The sequence below is a fragment of the Arachis ipaensis genome, chromosome B02 (assembly GCF_000816755.2).
Source record: "Arachis ipaensis cultivar K30076 chromosome B02, Araip1.1, whole genome shotgun sequence".
NCBI lineage: Eukaryota > Viridiplantae > Streptophyta > Magnoliopsida > Fabales > Fabaceae > Arachis > Arachis ipaensis.
Genome location: NC_029786.2, coordinates 4161559 through 4167503, shown reverse-complemented (window position 1 = coordinate 4167503; position 5945 = coordinate 4161559).

Sequence of the window (5945 nt, the reverse complement as noted above, 5' to 3'; positions counted from 1 at the left end):
AAAGAATGGCTAGAGGACTTTCTTTGTAATAATGGTTGGTTGTTGGAATATTGGCTCCTTATTGTTGAATTAGCATTTTCCTAATTAAATGAAAATTATCCATCTTAAAATATTATTCTTTTTATATCCACTAAAAATTAATAATATATCATTCATTATGCATCTGTATATATTTATTTATTTTGATAAAAAAAATTTTTCGAGCATAAAAAAATTATGCAAACACTTATTCAAAATCTTATTTATCAGATTTTATTGTGTTGACAGATTTTTCTCTTCCTATAAATTTCATTATTGTCGATCTACATATTTTTTTGACGAACCGGTAAATATTTCTGCTGTAAAAAAAAATTATAGACAGAACTTTTGATTTTTTCATGATGTCAAAGAGTTGAACAATATAATGAAAATAGATGACGAGTGCTTGATCGAATTGATCAGATCATGTACAAACAAAGTTTAAGTCTACCGGTTTGTTATGCATTGTATAAATTGTATAAAAAAAAAGAGGGGGTGAGAAAAAAAATTTACTTTTCGCCTATTTTTTCGAATTTTTTGCCATAAAAGACTACAAAATCTCGTACATTAAAATCTATAGTTATGGTTATGTACTCGAGTTCATGTCCAAACTAAGAAATTGACTCTGAATAGTCCTGACAAATGATAATTATGACGAAATTTTCGAATGAATAAAAAAAAAAAAGACACCAATTTATACGTGAAAGAAAATCCTAATAACAAAAAAACAAATTGATTTACACATTTTTTAATTAAATAATCAATCATCAAAATAATTAAATATATCATAATAAATAAATAAATAAATAAAATTATTAATAGTAATATAAAATAAATTTAATATACATGTAAGATGTTTATATTAAGGAAAAGTATGAGGAGCTAATGGAATATTTATACAATGTGTACAATGACATTAGCTTATATATGTAGCTACAATCTATAGGGTTATTTTATGGACTCAGACAATACTAACCTATTTTATAGAACTTGTAATAATTAATTATCAAGTAAAGTCGCATTCTGTCTCTTTGAGTTGATCATTATATTAATCATATAGCTCAATCTATTATTTTGATTTGTTTGATAGTTCCTTAAGATATAACTAAAACTCAGGATTAGACTCTAAACCAGCTGACATTAGGGACAAAATATCGATACAAATTAAAAAACATTAGATATAAAATTAAATGAAATTAAATATTAAAAATATTTTTGAAAAACCACAAATATTTAAAAAAAAAACTAAAAAAAAACAATACCTGATTTCATAATGTTAGTGTTATTGGATGAATCGGTACTAGAAGTGGAATTGACAACACATATATTCATCCATGCATTGTAGAATAAAATTTAGGTCTCAATTGGCACCTTGAATCTTGAAATATAAAGAGAAAAAGACAAATTGATTCCTGATTTTTTTATATTTGAATATTTAATTTTTTAAAAATTTGAAAATATATTTAAATTTTTGACTTTTTTAAAATTTGGATATATACATCGATCTTTGAGTTTAATTTTTTTTTATTTTAAAAATTCTCTCACGTATGTATCTGTATCAATTAGGTTAATACAATAAAAGTCACGTATGAATTTATTGGATCTGATAGACCTAAATGAACATGAAAGATCGATATGTCCAAAATTTCAAATTTTAAAAAATCAAAAACTTAAATATATTTTTAAATCTTTAAAAACTTAAATATCTTGCAAATCAAAAAGATTAATAACTTATTTATTCTTTTCTATAATATAAATTCAGGGTAGAGCTAGCGTTCAATATTTATCTTTTTGGGTGGTACAATTCAATCATTTGTTTTAATGGCAATTTGGCAAGTAGGCTGAGTTTTTACAACAAGTTGGGTATCTATTTGCACAAGTAGGTTATAAAAATTAAAATAATGTGAGTAATTTTTTATGTTGTATTTTAATTTTATATTATATTTTTTAATGAATAAATTATAAATATTTATTTTTAAGTTATATTATGTTAGATTATATGGTATTATTTTTATTATGTTGTGTTAAATTTTTGAAAGTTAATTTTTTTTTAATCAAGGCTCACAAATATCCGTAACAATCTATTTTTTCTACAATAAATAGACGACAAAAATTAAAAAAACACGAGACATTTTTTTGATGTAATGAGGACACACCTGCCCTCACAATAGTGTCACATTGCCATCCTTATTAATAAGGTAGCTGCATATATGTAGGGGTGCACGCGGATTGGATTGGATCGGATATGACCAAAATTTCAATTCGATCTGTACTAAAATCATTGGATCGGATCGGATTTAATATCCATAGTTTTTAAGATTGGAACCTATCCGCACATTTGCGGATCGGATCGGATATCGGATATATCCGCAAAACACAAAAATATTTTTAAAAGCTTATTTTTATTAAAAAAATATCAATAAAATTCATTTTTCTATTCTTTTAAATATGTTTACTCTTAAAATAATATTAAACATACTTTTTTTAAATAATAAATTAAAATAATACAACATATATGATAATTATTAGTTGAAATAAAACATAAAAAAAATATTTACTTATTTATTTCTTTATTTTTGCGAATATGCGGATATGCGGATACCAACACAAAATCCGCAATCCGATCCGATTAGTGTGTGGATCCGATCCGATCCGAAAGCCCTACGGATCGGATCCATATCCACAATTCTTGGATCGGATTCGGATAAATACTGCAGATATGGAGATCGGATTCGATCCATGAACACCCCTACATATATGACAAACTTTTTTTAATTATTTATGATATCTCCCAATTTACAGGTTAAAGATTAATTTATCGTAAATTTGAGTTTTTATTTAAGAATTTAGATAAATTATTACATGCTCAAATCTCAATATTTATTTAAATAAATGAGTAAGCCAATCACTCGATCAACTCAAGTTGGTTTGTGTAAGACCCACATCGGTTGGGAGGGAAACGAAGCATGCCTTATAAGAGTGTGGATACCTCTCCCTAGCATGACGCGTTTTGACGAGTGAGTGTGGGGGGTTTCGGCTATCATCCCTATCGTCAAAGGCAAAACCGTGAGACCTTGTGTGCCAAAGCGGACAATATCATGCTAGCGGGTGGTCTGGGCTGTTACAGATTGTAAGGTCTCACATCGGTTGGGGAGGAGAACGAAACATGCCTTATAAGGGTGTGGATACCTCTCCCTAGCATGACGCGTTTTGACGAGTGAGTGTGGGGGCTTCGATTATCATCCCTATCATCAAAGACAAAACCGTGAGACTTTGTGTGCCAAAGCGGACAATATTCTGCGGACAAATTAATTAACAATATTATCTTTCATTTGGGAAACATTTATGAAGACGGACATTTTCAATATTCTTAGCATTGAAATTCAATAAGACAAAAGAAAAAGTTTGATTGATAAGAAATACTGTTAAAGCAATATTCCCTATTTAGGGATCCCTCGCAGGACTTTTCTACTCTAATTTTTAATACATGTCTATTCAAAAGATAACTAATTAAATAAAAATATTGTATACACATAAAAAATTAGTTATTAAATAATAATAATAATAATAATATGAAGATCTAAAAGATATTGAGTATTGTTAGTCATGAGATTGTTTGATTGTTATCAACTTCCTAATTAAGTTGATTGTTTAAAATTTATAAGAGAATTAATAATCAGCCCCAATTCTAATTACTTACTTTATTATTTATGTAAATATTATTTCACTTTCTTTGAAATTTTGGTTTATTTTTGGTACATCAGAAAAGTAAAATTCTGAATAGTTTAGTATGGTAAAATACTTGTTTACATACTTGAATAGTTGAATGTGTCACCCACACACACACACACATTCTAGCATTTATGAATGGTTTTAATTTATAAAATACTAAGCATTATTAAATGTTTCTGAACTACTGGTCCTTATCTTTTAGTAGTTTGTCCGCAGTTTTTTCCTATGCAAATTAAACCAGCTTTGGTTTGTATATATATATATATATATACAACTAGGCTATCAATTTGCACACACATATATTGACTCGGTATATTTCTTTTGTTGAGTATTATTAGATATATTAGATTAGAATTATGATACTAAACTTGTATAATATAATATGGTAATAAATATTCTAAAGTTGAAAGTTGTATTTGTGAGTTAGCTAGCTAGTATAGTATAAAATTAATTAATTATTAATCTCATGTGAATCATGTTACATTCTTTAATTAGGGGAACATTATTCCCAATAACTAAATTAATTAATAGTACACCCAATTATATATATTAGAACTCACAGCTTGTGTGTACTTTTTTTAATTAAAAAAATTTAGACTGAGGGAGAAATCATACTCACTTAATGATTAGTATGTAGAGCTAATAACTATAAAATGTTTAAAGAAATGAACAACTACTTAATTCAATTCAAGTTATGAAAATGTATAATAAGCAAAAAGGTAAGGTATACAACTATATATTTCTCGAATTCGCAGTCANNNTAATAAAACGAAAATGTTTGGTAACCAAAGAAAATCAGCTAAAAACAGTCATAACTTGTTTTATTTAGCATTCATTAATTATTATGATAATTAATAAATATTAAATAAAATAAATTTTAGTTAATTTTTTTGTCTTTCTAATATTACTGTTTTTATTAATTTAATGTCAATGATATTTATAATTAACAATTAATATTTTTATTCAATAAATTAGACATTTCTCAATGTAATTAATTAAGATATACATGTCAAGTTGGAATATAATATTGATCATCACTTATTAAGATATGCACATGTTCTTCAAATAAAATAACACTTCTCAGCAGTCAAAATTTTCATAAATCTAATTTGGATATTTCGAAAACTACCTCTAACTATATTTTGGCGTTATTATTACTAGGGGATTAATTCATTCTTAATGTATTAAATATTGGTTAAAAGTAAACGCCAACCTTTAATTTATATATATATCCTCTTTATATATGATATTTATTTATTAGGTACATGCATATATGTCAAATTCATCATAATATTTCACAACCTTCATTCGGAAACATTTATGAAGAGGGTCATTTTCAATATTATTATCATTTGAAATTCAATAAGACAAATAAAATGTTTGATTAATATATAATAAGAAGAAACAATTTTCCCGAATATATAAATAGTCAGCTTATCCTTTAATTTTTTGTTTTGATTATTGGCCTTTTATAATTTAACTAAGTTTTTAATTAAGTTTTTATAATTTAAAAATTTATAATTTGCTAATCTAAAGAGTGTATTATTTAAGTTATGTGAAATGATATAATATAGAAGGATATTTATAAGTGCTAAGAGATTTGAAATAATAAAGACATAATATCTTATAATAAATATTCAGATATGCTAAATAATTCTAATGAAAGCTAATTGATTCTAATGTATTTTAACATTTTTTTAATTTAATTAAGTGGTAACTTGAATTTAAAATTTATTTAATAATAAAATAAAAAAAATCTGCAGCAAAAACTGACAAAAAGAATGTAGACAAAACTGTTAAAATGAAACACAGAACTATTTGAATATAGTATAGATAAAATTATAGTAAAAAAATACAGATGAAATTACAATAAGAAAATACATATAAAATTATCAGAAGAGTGACAAACTATCAAAAAATGGTGAATTGTCGAAAAACAATTGAAAATGTGATAAATTGAAAAAAAAATGACAAACTATTAAAAAATGGCAAACTCTTAAAAGATGATAAAAAAAATTAATTTTTTTATTAGAATAGATATAGCGACAAATAACATGGATGTTTGGCTCATTAGAGTTAGAAAAACAAGACAGAAGAATTGGATTTATTGGTGAGATGAAAAAATATTAAAATAGTGACAGAAAAAAAAAAAATAGAAGAAAAAAATATTTTTTCTAAAGAAAATATCATAACTC